The sequence below is a fragment of the Cetorhinus maximus genome, chromosome 17 (assembly GCF_964194155.1).
Source record: "Cetorhinus maximus chromosome 17, sCetMax3.hap1.1, whole genome shotgun sequence".
Lineage (NCBI taxonomy): Eukaryota > Metazoa > Chordata > Chondrichthyes > Lamniformes > Cetorhinidae > Cetorhinus > Cetorhinus maximus.
In genome coordinates this window covers 32,746,918-32,763,668 of record NC_135895.1, presented here as the reverse complement: position 1 = coordinate 32,763,668, position 16,751 = coordinate 32,746,918, and the positions used below count along the sequence as shown (strand labels likewise).

The following is a 16,751-nucleotide window of genomic DNA, read 5'->3' as shown; positions in this document are numbered from 1 at the left end:
TTTTTCTGCCCTCCCAAGTAGATGCAAACGATCTCAGAGGAGCGAGGGAGTATCCTGACCAACATTTATCCCTCAACTATTGTAACTAAAACCGCATAATTGGTTATTTATCTCTTGGTGATTTACGGTACCTTGCTGTGCGCAAAGTGGCTGCCACATTTTTTCTACGTTCCAACAGTCAGCATGTTTCAGAAGTACTTCATCAGCTGTGAAGCATTTTGAGACACGCTGAGGTCATGAAAGGCCTTACATAAACGCTAATCATTTCAAATACATTAGTAATTTTATAAAAAAAATATTTTCCCCACTAATATTCAACTATTGGTATCAGGATTATATGTCACAATGGAGGTAATATACAGGATATTATAGCCTAGGAGTATGTTAGGTGTGAACAATTACAGCTGCCCTATTTTCCACTACTGCAAAGTACCCTCACCAAAAAAGAGCAGTGCCACATGCATGGGAGCCGAGGTAGGCCAGGGTTAATGCTGTGTTTCCTACCCACAGGACATGGGTACAGAGATATATCAAGGTGTCAAAAGGAGGTAAAACTAGTCACCAGTACCGCATACCAGATAGGTGGGTCAAATAAACATGCCACAAGTTTTGCCGCCAATCTGTTAAACATTTACTGCTGCCCCAAAGAAAGAAAATGGCTGAGGCAGCAAGGAGCTAGTGACCCAGTAAGAGTCAGCACATTTAGGAAAGGAAGGCAGGAAAATACACTCGTTACCTGTCAAAGCAGTAAGTTTGAACTGGGTAGAGCTCAACTACCTGCAGCTATAAGAAGTGGACCTAATTCCCCAGATAACTTTTGGCACAAGGACAAAGCAACATCCTCAATATCGGACAAGTACAAGAGGCAAGAATTAGAGGAGAGCAAAGATCTCCGAGGGTTGGAGGAGGTGACAGAGATAGTGAGGGAGGGATCTGAAAACAAGGATGAGAATTTTAAAATTGAAACAATGTCAGATCGGGAATCAATGTAGGTCAACACAGGGGTGATGGGTGAAAAGGCCTTGGTGAACTTAGGATATGATCAACAGAGTTTTGGATGAGCTTTAAGTCTACAGAGGGTGCAAGGTGTCATACTACAGAAGAATGCATGCTATACTATTAGTATTAGCTATTCCTCGCTAGGAAGGGTGATTGTATTCCATGAGTCTGAAGATGGCTGCTGAGGCCAATTCTGGATGTGCAAACTTTATGGCATGTAGGGCATTTGTTGCCATGTGGGATGTCGGGTCATGGAGTGTTATTTTTGCCGCTCTCACTTTTCCCCTTCATTTTGTTGTCGTTGGGTCTCAAAATGCTAAGATCCTTTCCACAGTCACTGTTGCCATGTGCTTCAATCTAGAATGATGGTTTCCCAGGAGCTGATGTCAATGTTACATTTCTTAATGTTGGCTTCAGCATATCCTTGAATTGCTTCTTCTGTCCTCCTTTGGTGCATCTGCCCTGACTGAGCTGGGAAAACAAGACCCAGCTTGGGAGCGTGGTATCTGACATCCAAACTATATGACCAACCCAACAAAGCTGATGGCGGATGATCATAGCCTCAATGCTTGTAGTGCCTGCTTGTGAGAGAACTGTGATATTCGTGTATCTGTCCTCCCACTTAATATGTAAGATATTCTGCAGTCAACATTGATGGTATGCAGTAAGCTACTGAACTAAGCTGCATTAATTGAAGACATGATAATTAGAAGTTAAGCATCTCCCAGTAGCAAAAGACGGTGAACATGAAGGGTTGTTCTCAGGCTGCCATTTTGTGCCTGTTAACAACCAGCTAAGATTGGGTACAACTACTGGTCTTCTCAACAGCACCCTGTTCCCAATCAGTCACATGATGACCTGCAAACAGAAAATATCCCTAAGAGAATATTGTCTTTTCCCTGGAGGGTAACATACTCTCAAAAAATAGCCCTGTAAGCAATACTAAGCAACATTAAATTTACATTAAAGCAGGTTCCATTAAATAATGTATAAGCTGCTCCAATTAGATAATTATTTGTCCATTGTCCTCACTGTGCTTAAACCCCAGAGTTTTGCTTCTCAACCTTTAAAGATTTTAACATCATTATTGAGAATATGATCTATTTATAACTATTAAATGGCTCAATGGTCAATTGCATTTCACTGCAGTTGAGGGTGACCTAGGATGATGTGGGTGATCCATTCTGGTTTTGATCAATATCTATTTTGACCCAGATGAAATGTCTTGTAGAAGTGTTACAAACCACGCATAAGCAACCCTGAAGGTCAGAACTGGTTCAGTCAAATTCTTTTCCACGGGAAGTGCAAATCAAGAATAGGAGATAAAGACAAGCATAATAATTTAGCCTCAAGCGCTACCTTTTAGAGGTCTCACATACATCTAATTTCATGAGCTTAAGAATCCAATGCCCTAAAGAAGTCCCAAGTACTTATTTAAAAGTACATACAGCAAAATGAGGAATGAATAGTAAGTTAGAGACTTAAATGGAAAAAGAAGACATAAATGTATAGAAATAGATTGATAAATATAAAGGCAGGCAGACACATGTAGAAACATTAAACAGTATAGATGTTGACAGATGAATACATAACAAAGAGACTTGTTTCCTAAATTTAGAAATGAATAATCTGTAGCTAATATGATATATATGTAAAAAAAAAAGTAAGTATTATGTAGTCATCAGAGTACTGCACCTTCAGCCACTAAGTATGACTTCTGTGGGTTCGATCTGTGTGTGGTAATAGTATTTGAACTTGCTGGATTGTTGTAAGATCCCACCGGTTCACTAAGTCTTTCAAGGCAGAGAACCTTCCACCTCCACACTGTCTGGCCTACAAGTTTCTTAATAAGTAAGCCACTCAGTTGTAAATAGGTCTGTAAGTTCCAAGACCAAAGCAAGCATCATTACCGTATCAACTTGCATATAGGTTGCACTGTTTTAAAGCAGAAAAGCAGATTAAATTGGACGAGCAGCCTTTATGGAATAAAAATAAAAGATTAACTGGTCATTTTCAGCTTGCTGTTTGTGGGAGCTATCTGCGCACAAATTTACTGCCTTGTTTCCTAAATTACTGCAGTGACTACACTTCAAAAGTACTTCATTGGTTGTAAATGAATGTTTTGAGACATCCAGTGGTGGTAAAAAGCGTACCAGTCTTTTCTTTCATTAAAATCTTTTCCTGGGGTGTACAAATCAAATTTGAGGCACTGCATATATGTGTTAATATTGTATTTAACTGAAAAACTTGGGAATTGAGTAAAGGAGTATGTTCTTTAGTAGAATATCATTTTCAGAGTTATTTCACAAACATTATAAAAGGGCACATTTCTTTAACTTAGGGCACAGTAACATAGTAACACATGAATGCTTTGAGCATAAATATACCGTTGGTCCATTTAACATACCCTTTGAAACCTCCTAGCAACTTCTAGAATTAATTCTCCTGCATCTGCTAACATGAATTCTTCTGCACATTCTTTAAGACTTGTCATGACTTTCTGTTCCACCACCCGTACAGGTAATATGTTCCAAAGGGTTATTGCCCTCTAACTGCTGACTAACATCCCTTTCACTATGTTCTTGGTTCTTGAAACTTGTACCTGACAGAATATTTATTGCTGGATCCAAATTCTCCATAGCCATGAAAACCTTAAACCCAAGTTACAGTTCATTTTTGTCCTCTCTTAGCCCTCTAACTTCCAGAATCAGCCTGGTAAACCCCTCCTCTAAACTCCTTCCAATAATTCTACTTTTTTCCTGTAATATGGAAGCTACTCTACACGTGACTTCACCAAGGCCAGGTATAATTTTAACATTACCTCTTCATAAGTCACACGCCTAGCTATATATCCCAATGTTTTATTTGCTATATAGACTGCCCATCCACACTTTATTGATGGTTTATGACACCTTATGCACCAAAAACCCTACATTTCTTTCCTGCTCTGTTACCTCAAGTATGTTCTCCTTTATTGCATATTCTGCATTCTCATTTTTTTTTGCTAAATCCCATAACTCTATACTTATCTGCATTGGACTTTATCTGCCACTTCCTCTTCCCATTGATCTGGCCTGTCCAGGTCCCTTTTGATTATTACATGTCAACCAGCATCATTGAACACGGCAACCAAGCTGTTGTCATCTGCAAACAAAGACGCTTGAAATAGTTCAGGCAAGAAAGGATTCTTGAACTACTCCAGCTAACTTTGTTGTGCAGGATCTGCACTTGTGAGTTCCAGTCTCTGTAAGGAATATTAAAACCCTCCATTAAAAATGGAGTTATTCTGCAGATATGATGCAGCATATAAAAACATATTGAGTTTTGTCAAAGAAATTTGCTAGCCCTTCCCCTGATTTGACAGCACAAATGGTATTCTTCCATTACTGAGTGATTATTTCATTCCCACAGAAGTCTATAATCATGACCTTCGCAAGTGAAATTAGTGAACTTGCCTCAATTACTGTCAATTTTATAGATAGAAAGTTTTTCCAATTACAGCTGTTAATTCAGGTCTGAATTGCAACAATTGGAGAATCACAAACTAACACAGTTACTCTGTTGGATCAGCATTCAAGAGGATAAGCTTTCACTCCCCGAATTTGGGATTAACTGTATCAAAGTACAAAATTCGCACCAGCCTCATTGCCCTCTAACTGCTGGTGTATGAAAAAACAATGGAAATCAAAAACAAAAGCAAAGTACTACAGATGTTGGAAATAAAATCACAAAAAGCTGGAAATACACAGCAGGTCAGGCAGCATCCATGGAAAGAGAAACAGGGTTCATGTTTCAGGTCAAAATTCTTTCATCAGAACTCACGGAACCAATCCCTGTTTGATTTCCAGATATAAAAGAAAAAAATAAGCACACTTGTCAGGCACCTAATTCAATGTCTCCCTGACAAGTTGGTCACACTACATTTGCTTTACAAATGTGAAACAAGTGCTTAACATTCTGTTATGGACAGAGGAAGGTGAGATAAACTGAAACCCTCAATGCCCTTCCCTTACTGTCCATAATCAGCGTGGATTTTTGGAAAGGTAGATGTGTGAGTTTCTAAACCCCCCTTAACCTGTGGTCAATTTAAAGAACCAGCAGCAGTTTTTCATGGGTTCAAAAGTAAGGAAGCTTATTTATTCACACACTCACCCCAAGTTTAAACATTATGTCAAACACTCAGAACTCACGCACGTACATACACAAGAAAAAAATAAAGAGAATAAAGCACTTCTATAGTTTACAAACAAACGAATAGTTCATAGTTCACATGTCTAGCTCGTTGTAGGAAAACAGTCTTTGCCAGTCCGTCGAAGGTGGCTTTTTGCTCCTGAAGGTTAGTCTAGATAGGTTCAAATAGCCGGAGTCGTATTTCACAGTTGTGGCAAAATTCCCTCAAAGGGATGAATGTTCAGCAGGTCATGAGGTTAGGCACTTGTGGCTTTCATATCAGGGGGGGTTCAAATTCTTTACAGGTGGACTTGGATTTAGGAATCAGGCTGGGAAGCTTTTAAAGACTTTACAGCTTCCAGGTTCTTAAAAGGCAAAGATAGCACTGCCTTTTCTGCAGTTGCTGGCTCTTTCAGTGTCTTCTGAAAATTGCCCAGGTCATTTCTGGGTCTTTAGATCAAAACGCGTTATTGCCAGCCGGTTTTGGTCACATGACCAATACTGGTATTGTTTAACCAAGATGGTTTGCAAGTCCAAAGGCAGAATAGGAGATAGATGGTGGTCTTTCACATATAACTTGTGGATAACTGGTCTCATCAGCTCTCTTTTATTAAATTGTGAGCTTGGAGACATAGACCAGAATTTTTCCCTCATTGGTCGGGCTTGGCAGGAGCGGGCGGGGGCGGTTGGGAAGCTGACCGCCGCCCATGATCGGCTCCGCTCTGCAATTTCACGCGGGTGGGCCAATTAAGGCCCGCCCTGCGTGGATCGCTGCCTATGTGGGCAAGGGGAGGAGGAAGAGCAGGCCTGGCACGCAGTTTGCGCTTGGGCTTCAATCTCCCTGAGGCATGAAGCTGCCTCAGGGAGACTGAAGTGCTTTTTACAAAAATTAATAACGACAGTAAAATTTAAAAAAAACATGTCCCCTCGTGTGACTCTGTCACATGAGCTGGGGCATGTTATTAATTCAAAAATAAAGGTTTTAGGCTCTGAAGAAGAGTCACGCAGACTTGAAACGTTAACTTTGTCTTTCTCTCCACAGATGCTGTCAGACCTGCTGAGTTTTTCCAGCCTTTTTTGTTTTTGTTTCAAGTTTTTAGTTAATGTTTATTTGCTGGTGGATGAGGTTTCCTAAAAAATGCAAAGGCCGCTTGGCCTTTTCACCTGCCCGCCAACCGTAAGGTTGGATGGGTAGCGTTAATATGATTTTAATTAGCTTGTTGATGGCCTTAATCGGCCTTTCAACCATTGGCGGGTGCGCAGCCGAAATATGGCGCAAGTGCACGATGACGTTGGGATTCATGCTCAATGTCATTGCGCGTCATATTACGCTCGGGCGTGTCGGGCGCGTGCCTGCATGCCGAATGTAAAATTCTGCCCACAGAGTCCAGGAGTGGATTGATTCTGTGTTCGGAGCAAACCACAGACAATGACAAGTGTGAATTTCACAGAAGGTTGCTGTCTGGGCCTTTCCATTCATAGTGGGAGGTTCTCACCCAGTATGATTCAATTTGGAACCTTCAAGAAGCCGAAGATATTTCTGTGCTGAAGTTGCAAAGTTCACCTGATCTTGGCAGCCAACTGAGCCACCTTAAAATTTTAAAACATAAAAGACAGTTCCAGAAGCTTCCACAGGAACACAGCCCATGTTTGAAGTTATGAATAGGATGTGCCTTCACTGGGCATGACACGGTCCAATACAGCAGGTGCTGTGGGCATGTTTAATCAAGGCGGGCATGAAGTGCATCTGTCTTCATATTAGATTGAGTTGCTCAGTTGGTATCATGGATGAGCAATAGAAACACTTAAAGCAGCAGTAGGATATTTAAATAAGGGCCTTATACTTGTATCATTTAGAATAAGAACCTGGATGCCCTGTCTGGGCTTCTTTAGCCATTTTGCTATTTCTGAAGTTTCTCTGTTGTCTGCAGCCACAGAGCAAATTCTCTTTAAGAGGTGCTGGCTGCCTTTCACTGGTGTTGGTAAATCCTGATTTTACGGCTCCCCACAAAGAGGCATACAGGATCATAGAATCATAGGATGGTTCCAGCACAAAAGGAGGCCATTCGGCCACTCATGTCTGTGCTGGCCCTCTGAAGGAGAAATTCACCTGATGTCACTCCCCTGCCTTCTCGTTGTAGCCCTGCAAATCTTTCCTTTTCAGATAATGATCCAATTCCCTTTTGGAAACCTTAATTGAGCCTGCCTGCACCACACTCTCACTCCAGTGAGGAAGATTGGAAAATTATGGCCAGTGCCTCCGCAATTTCCAGTCTCACTTCCTTCAGTAACTTTGGATGCATCTCATCTGGTCTGGTGCCTTATCGCCTTTAATTACAGACTGCCTATCCTAATTTTCTTCCTGGTCAATTTTAAACCCATCTAGTGTCTGAACTCTTTCACCATGACGTGGGCAGCATCACCTTCCTCAGTAAAGTATTTATTTAATGCCTTAGCCATGCCCCCTGTCTCCATGTGTAAATTCACTTTATGGTCTCTAATCCACCCCACTCCTCCTCTTACCACCCTTTTACTATTTATATGCCTATAAGAGATTTTTGGATTCCCCTTCATGTTAGCTGCCAGTCTCTTCTAATACTCCATTTGTTTCCCTTGTTTGCTTTCTCAATTCCCCTCTGAACTGTCTATATTTGGCTTGGTTCTCAATTGTACTATCCACCTGACATCTGTCACAAGCACACTGTTTTGCTTCATCTTAATCGCTATCTCATGTCATCCAGGGAGCTCTGGGTTTGATTCCAATTTATTCGACGCAGAATCATCCCTACCCCATTGAAGTTGGTTTCCCCCAGTTAATTATTCTTACTCTAGATTACACCTTGTCTTTTCCAAAGCCAATTTAAATCTTATGATAAAATGATCACTGTCCCTTAAAAGTTCCCCCACTGACACTTGATCCACTTGGTCCACCCTCATTCCCAAGAAGCAGGTCCAGCAATGCCTCCTTTCTCATTGGACTGGAAACATACTGCTGCAGAAAATTCTCCTGAACACACTTTAGAAACTCTTGCCCTCTCTACCTTCTACATTACTACTATGTCAGTCTATATTTGGATAATTAAAGTTTCCCATTATAACTACTTTATAATTTTTGCACCTCTCTGTAATTTACTTGCAAATTTGTTCCTCAGCATCTTTCCCAGAATTTGGTGGCCTAGAGCATTGTAATTTCACATTTTTGTTCCTTAGCTCGAGCCAAATGGATTCTGTCTTTGACTCCTCTGGGACATCCTCTCTCTCCAGCATTGCAATGTGCCCCTTAATCAATTCTGGCACTTCTCCTTTCCTTCCTTTCCTATCTTTCCTGAACAGCTCGTATCCAGTCCTGCCCTTCAGTGTCTCTGTTAACGTCACAACATCATATTTCCACGTGGCTATCTGTATCTGCAACTCACCAGTCTTATTTACCAGAGTCTGCACATTCACATACATGCATTGTAACCCTAATTTACCCTTAATTACTCTCACTCTTATACTGAACCCACCTAAAACCTTACTATTTCCTACTCTAGTACTATCTGTCTCTCCCAGTATTCTTTGTATCTTGGTATCCCTCTTTAGTATGACCTCCTGGTTCCCACACCCCTGCCAAGTTAGTTTAAGCCTCCCCAATAGCACTAGCAAATCACCCGCAAGGAAATTGGTCCCAGCTCTGTTTAGGTGTAACCCATCCAGCCTGTACAGGTCCTTTCTCGCCCAGAACTGATCTCAATGTCCTAAGAATCTAAAGCCCTCCCTCCCAAACCATCTCTCCACCTACACAATCATCTGCTCTATCCTAATATTTCTATACTCACTTGCACGTGGTACCGGGGGTATTCTGGAGATTATATTTTTGAGGTCCTGCTTGCTAATTGCTTACCTAAGTTCTCCCTAACTTCTGACTACAGGGCTATATCCCTCTTTCTGCCCATTTGGTTTATGCTGATGTGGATCACGACCGCTGGCTGTTCACCCTCCCCACCAAGGGTACTCTGCAGCCGTACAGTGAAATCCTTGATTCTGGCACCAGGGAAGCAACATACCATCCTGGAACCACGGCTGCAGCTGCAGAAATGCCTGTCTGTTCCCCTAACTATCAAATCTCATATCACTGTTGTTCTTCCATTCTTCTTCGAAACCCCTATACAGTTGAGCCAACTGTGGTGCCATGGACTTGGCTCTGGCTGTACTCCCCAGATGAACCAACACTTGAAACATCAGTCTTCAGAACCGACTACTCGTTGGAGAGTGAGATGCACTCAGGGGACTCTAGCACTATCTACCTGTATCTTCTTGACTGCCTTCCATCACCTATTCCCTCTCTCCCCGCATCTACATCTGTTAAGTGCTCTCCACAAAGCTCTCAACCTCATGGATGCACCGCAGCAATGCCAGGTGCTGGTTAAGCTCTGAAACCTGGAGCTTGAGCTGCTGCAGCTGGTGACACTTCCTGCACATTTGGTTATCGAGGACACAGGAAATGTCCTGGCGTTCCCACGTGGAACAGGATGTTTGCTCAGGGGTCGGAGCTGCTCTGCCACCATTACTTAAAAAGACTCACCAGCTACTCATTCCTTTTTTTCTGTTGTCATTTAAATATAAGGAGGTTGATAGAAATGCTTTACTTAACCCTTATTATATAAAAAACCTTGAAGTTTTTAATTTCCCAGTTCCTTAGACTAACTTCCTAACTTTGGTGAAAGGGAAATAAAGCCACAATACTAACCAGCCAATCAAATCATGGCCACCCTGTGATGTCACAGTTTGATTTTTTTTTAATATATATCTCTCTCTTTCACTTCAGTGATCCTGCTTTGCATACCTCCCGGTGTGTTTTGCAGTGATCCTGGCCTGCTGCTCCCTCCTCCCGCTCTTTCACAGGGATCTTGACCTGCTGCACACTGCTCCTGGTCTGTTTCACAATGATCCTGACCTGCTTCACACTCCTCCCGGTCTGCTTCACAGTGATCCTGACCTGCTGCACACTCCTCCCAGTCTGCTTCACAGTGATCCTGACCTGCTTCACACTCCTCCCAGTCTGCTTCACAGTGATCCTGACCTGCTGCACACTCCTCCCAGTCTGCTTCACAGACATAGCTATAGCCAATAAGCCCTGTGCCCGTGTAAACAGGTGCCTGCTGCGCATGTGCCAATCCACTTGAGTTGTGGGCCACAAGGACCTGAGAGCACCCCAACTTATTTCACCTAGGACTCTTACAGTACGCTGACTAACAAGATTTTCATCCTTACAGCCAGTAAACAGATTTTCAGTCCGAGCAAGAAGTGAAGCCAGGTGCAAAAAGTTCCCAACTAACAATGCAACCCATTCCCCCATCCGTGGTCATTTCAGGGCTTTAGGTTTGCTCAATCCTCATCAACACAGTGGTGTATCTATTTTAAGTAATATTTAAAATGTAAGAGACCATCCTCTATGACGTCTGGAGTACATTTGGGTGAGGTCCAAGAGGAAAAAGGCTGATGTCCTAACAAAATTCACTAGTTAACCTCAGCAGATCTGGGAGATTTTCATCCCATTTGTCTGGGTTGAAGTTGGACGCAGAAACCAGATGCAAAGAGAGAGCTACAGTACAACCAATTACCCAAATGACAAACCATTTTCTTGACTTTATTCACAATTTTGTTGCAGCTGCGTTTATAAAATGAAGAGTAAAATTAATTTGTATTGTAAATATAGTTTAAAGTTTCTTAGCTCTAATTACTCAATTAGTATCTAATTATACAAACTTGGGGTTTTTTTTTCAATTTTGGGAGGATGCTCCCATAAACTTTCCTGAGGGACTTATCTTATTTTCTTCCAACCATGAACCGTAACAAACCTCAAAGCCCTTGTGCATTCACTGAGTTCAAACTTGAGAGTCCACTGTCGAAAGATAGTGTTCATATGGTGTTGATATTTTAATTTTTGTGAAAGGGAGGAGACAGACGGTCTCAGGACGATTGTGAGTATCAGACAGCAATAGCCTAAAGCAGCAACAGACACTGGCAGGTGTCCACAAAACGAAGAATTGCACAAATGTAATTAGAAAATCCAGTGTTCCCTGTGAATAAACCACAGCAATGCAAGATCCTATTTAAACACATGCCCTCAGGCATGTGTAAACCTATAGTCTAACTGCCTTTAACACATTACTAATAAGGCAAAGCAAGTTAGAGGCCTGTTGATTGAATGCATGCACATTTTAGTGTGCACTGCAAATTACACTACAGGTATGTTGTCCCCCTCTTTACTTTTCCATTACCCATACCATTCATAGTTGGAGAGGACAGCCAAACAATCTGTTGCCCTGACAACAACAGCTCAGAAAAACCTGCTGTCTAATTTTCCCTCTTACGCAGTTGGAATGTTCCACATCTCAGTGCTTCCCTGAGACATGCCAGCTGAGATCTGGAAATCACAATGTGAGGATTCACCATAAAAGTCTTATCACATCAATGCACCATGCCATTGTTATTGGATAAGATAATGATGGTGATTCCCTAGCCACTAAATTCCCAGTCGGATCTCTCCCATTTTGAGTACAAGCGTGTATTTCTTCATTTTTCTGTCTCAATTTGTCTTCTTGTCCTTCAGGGTGCCCACTCTTGCTTGGGTATAGTTCCATTGTGTGCATACAAACATACGAATTAGGAGCAGGAGTAGGCTCTTGGCCCCTCGAGCCTGCTCTGCCATTCAGTAAGATCATGGCTGATCTGACTGTAACCTCACCACATTCCCACCTACCCCCAGTAACCTGTCACCCCCTTGCTTATTAAGAACCTATGTACCAGACACCCCCTGGCCAAAGTAGCTTTTCTCCATGTGTGAACATAAATAGACAGGCTGCTCTATATCGGGGCTGTCATGTTTTAGGATTTTTGAGCATTTTTTCCAGGAAAGTATTCTGGATTAAATTATGCTTCAGGGTTATGATTTAAAAATGAATTTGCATGACTTAAACAGAAAGATTACAAGCATTTATCAATTTGTATTAAAGCCAAACCAGCCATTTTGAGGGACGTCACAACTCACAGTCTGTCTCCAACAAATATAAAGAAGCTTTGTTGCCTCATCTAAGTTCATCACACAGGTCAATCAGACATGTTAAGCAGCTGGCCACACAGTCACAGGTGGTTGACAAATGTTCACAGCCATTGAAGAGGAAACAGCATAAGAAAATAAGGAATAGGAGCAGGAGTAGGGCATACATTCCCTAGAGCCTGCTCCACCATCAGTAAGACCAAGGCTGATCATCGACCTCAACTCCACTTTCCTGTTCTATCTCCAAATTCCCGGGTCCCTTAGTGTCCAAAAAACATGTAATGTCACTAAGGAATATGCTCCTTCAGAAAGCATCAATTTAACTAATGGTAATCGTGCACAGGCCTATTGGCAAATCGCTGCATAGGAAGATGTCAAAAACACTGATCCTCTACTTACTAGGGTTAAAATTAACAGAAATAAAGGGGAAAGATCATGTTCAAGCGACAGTAAGGTTTTCAACGAAGAATTGTGAAACACAGCTTTTAGCTTGGAGTTGGAAACCAAAAATGTAGGAGATCAGGTGTTGTCTAAGGAGAAAGCCATTACAAAAACAAGCAGGTGGGCCATGAAAAGGCTGGGGCACATTCTCCCACTTTCAGTGAGAGAAGTGAAATTACAGGTACGTGGAACCTGCTTTGACTGCGTGTTCACCTCCTGTGGGTAAATTTCACCAAGTATGTCTCTGTCTGCCTTCAATACGATTATAGAGAAGTGCACAATCCAAGAGACATGGGGCGAAATTTTACGGCAGCAGGATTTTACATTCCCGGCCGAAGCCAATGAGGTTTAGAATGTCTCGCCGCATTTTACGGCCCCGTCCCCGTCCCCGCTGAAACGGGGCCGTAAAATTCTGCCCATGATCTCCAAATCCAAATCAGATCGCAAAAGGTTCCAATGCTTACTACTACCCCAGCCCCACCACAACTTACCAGACTGTAAGTGAGGGAATATTGCAGGAATTTAAACTTGGGCAAAATAGCCAAACCTGAAGCCTTCTCACACAATATCCACACATACATTTCCCAGTAGGAACAAATGTAGACCATTTAGCCCCTCAAGACTGTACTGGTATCTGGTTAGGTCATGGTTGATCTGCACCTTGACTCCACTCACCTGCCTTTGTTAAGTATCGCTTGATACTGATCTCAGTCTTGAAAATGTCAATTGGCCCAGCATCCATGGTCTTTCAGGGTAGAAAGTTCCAGAATTTTGCCACCAATTGTATGAAAAATGCTTCCAGATTTCAATCCTAGACAGCCTAGCTTTGATTTTAAGATTAGGCCCACTTGTTCTGGATTCGCCCACCACTGGAAATAGTTTCTCTATTCACCCTCTTCAAATCCATTCATCATTTCGAAAACATCAAGTAGGTCACCTCCTAAACTCAAGGGAATGCAAGCCAAGTTTTTGCAGCCTGTCCTCATCATTTAATTCTTTAAAGCCCAAGTATAATTCTGGGCCTAAATTTTTCACGCGTCGGGCGGGCTCAGCGGGAACGAGCGGCAGCGGTCAGGGACCTGACCGCCACCCACGATCAGGTCCACACTCCATTTTACGTGGGCGGGCCAATTAAGGCCCACCCAGCGTAATGTGCGGCTCCAGCATCAGCATGAAGGGGTGGGCAGGGGCGGGAGCTCAATGTCCGGCGGGTCCAATGGTGACCCGGCGGGCTATTCAAAAATGGCGCAGGCAGCCATGCGAAGGTTGCCATTGACTTGCAGTTCCGTTGCCGTGCAGAACATAGTAGCAGAACAGGGCAGGCGGGAGGGGAGGTCGGCGGGGCAGTCAGCCCCCTGGTTTTCTGACGAGTGTCTCGCTGCCCTCCTGGAGGTGGTGGCAGCACGCTGGGATATCCTTCTCCAAAGGGACAGGAGGAGGAGACCCCCCCCACCCACCCCCTCCCCACCTCACCAAAAATGCCTGGGAGGAGGTGGCATCCAGGGTCCGTTCCCATGATGTGGTGAGGCGCACATGGGTGCAGTGCCGTAAGCACTTCAATGATCTCCTGCGATGGGGAAGGGTGAGTACCGTGTTGGCATGGGTCACTTAGCACAGAAGTTAGGAGCGGTATCCTGCTCCAGCTGATTGGAAGACACCGGAAAGATCACCCACCGACCCCTGGAAAGAGCCAGAGGCATAGAAGTTGAGGACCACTGCGTCCTTCAGCGCCACTGGCATGGGGTGTCCACACACTACACAAACTGTTGGAGCTGATCGGAGGGCCGATCATCTGACAGATGGAGGTCACTGTCTCCCTTGAGAGCTGGAGCCTCCCTCGGCATTGCACCTCAGACATATTCAGGTAGCTGCATCGCCGCCTGTAAACCCTGGCAGCAGGATAGTGGCATCTTTTGCAGCCCCTTCTGCCTTGGGCTTCCTGTTGGCCCTGTGCCCCTTGTGCCTGTGCCTCTCCTCCCACAGATCACTCTGCTGGAGGCTGGATAGGGGCACCTGGCCTCCTCCTCCTTTGGGCCCTCTCTTCCTCCTTACAGGAGGTGCCTCCAGCAGAGACCACAATCCCCATTCCCAGGGTAACGGAAGGCTGTCTGACACCTGGAAGACCCCAAGTGGTATGATTCCTCCGGAGTCCTGAACTGAAGCCTGTTGTTTCTGTCAAAGCAGCTCTGAAGCGAAATGAAGTTGTCCTGTTCACACAAGCAAATAGCAGTAGGTTATAATCTAAAGTACTAACAACTCGCATTAGCAAGCCCACTCACCCCTCTTATCCCACCCGTGGATGAGGTTTTTGAAAATGTGGCCACCTGCCCGTTGCACCCATGCAAAGCCCTAAAAATCGCACAGGTTACGCAAAATCAAATTCAATTGGTGCCTCAAGGACCTTAACTGGCCTGTCAATTAATGGCATGCGTGCCTCCATCCTCATAGCGCGCCCGCCTACCGAAACATCATGATGGTGCACAGTGACGTTGGGACGCACGCCTGACATAATCGCGTGTCATTTTACGTTCCGGCATGTCAAGCCTGCCCCCGCAGGCCGAATGTAAAATTCTGGCTACTGGGGATTCTGCAGTGTATCCCTTCTAAGGGTGAGTTTACATCTTTCCTGAGGTTTGGTACCAAAGACTGAATGTAATACTCCAGATGAGTCTGACCAAGCTTATCTACAACCAGAGCATCACTTCCTCACTTTTGAATTCCTACCTCATTGAGGTTAAGGTCAGTATTTCATTGGCCTTTTCAATTAATGTTTGAACCTGTTCACGGGCTTTTTGTAGTATGTGTACAAGGACATACTAACCTCTTTGCTCCTTCACAACTCCTAGGGCAGAATTTTCCCGTTGGCATGCAGGAGCGGGCCCCACATGTCTGTGCGTAAAATGACGTGTGGTGACATCAGGCGAGCGTCCTGACATCACTGCGCGCCATCGCGATATTTCGCTGGGCGGGCACGCAGTGATGTCCGATGCGCGCCTGCCATTAATTAACGAGCCACTTAAGGCCCTTGACTCCCCAATCGACGCCGATTTTTCGGCGCCCGTGCAATCTTCGGGTCGGCGCACAGGCACAACGGGCAGGCAAGTAGGACACATTTGTATAAACCTCATCCACGGGCAGGATAAGAGGACTCACTGGGGTTGCAAGTGTGCACTGTCAAGTATTTATTTATGAAAGTTATTGAAACTTGCCTGTGTGATCTGCAGTACTTCAAAACACATTCCAGCTGCTTTGTCTGGAATCTTAACCTTCAGGTTTAGCACTCTGCAGTGAGGAATCTTTTCTGGGCCTGCAGGTTTCAGGAAGCCTTCCCTTAGCCTGGGAATGGGAGCTGAACTGTCCACTGGAGGCAGCTGCTGTGAGGAGGAAGGGAGGGCTAGAAGGGGCAGTAACTTTCCCCTGTAAGCTATCGGGAGGCTCTCACCTGATTGATTCAGCTTCAATCAATCACCTCTCAGCCACCCACAAAGCACAAACAGATGTGTGATGAAATATTCTTCACTTGCCTGGATGGAAGCAGCTGCGACAACATTCAAGAAAGTCAATACCATCCAGGACAAAGCAGTTTGCTTGATTGTTACTTCATTCACCAGCCTCAATATCCGCACTCTCCATCACCATGGACTACGCTGCAGTTTGTACCAGCTACAGGGTGCGCTGCAGCAACCTGCAAGGCTTCTTCGGCAGTATCTCCCAAATCCACGCCTCAACCATGTAGAATAGGCTTGTCTAACCGGCAGCCCACCGGCTGAATTGTCACTCGCGACGCCCCTCTATGTGGACCCGGAGCCACTGATCAAAATGCTGGTGAGACCAGTCAGTGAAATTGACGGTTTCTGCAAAGGGCTGCTCCACCAGCTACAGCCTGTTTCTCCCCCCTGTTGGCTGCTGATGAAGCCTATCAGCAGAAAACATGGGAGAGAAACAGGCTATCGTTGGAGGAGCAGCGAATACCGGCAACTGCAAATATTTGGAGATAGAGAGACAGAGGCCGTGGGGCCACGCTTTCCTCCCCGTTCTCTCCCTGCTTCCCCTCCCAGCACTCGCCACAGTCGCCGACTCGCTCGCCACTTACCCCGGG

General features: G+C 44.3%; 1 protein-coding gene across 5 annotated transcripts in view; it reads right to left on the bottom strand.

Annotated features, from left to right (window-relative positions):
* LOC144692302 (BTB/POZ domain-containing protein 19-like) overlaps positions 1-16,751 on the bottom strand; it is a 179,092-nt gene that overhangs the window by 33,739 nt on the left and 128,602 nt on the right. The window lies entirely within an intron of this gene.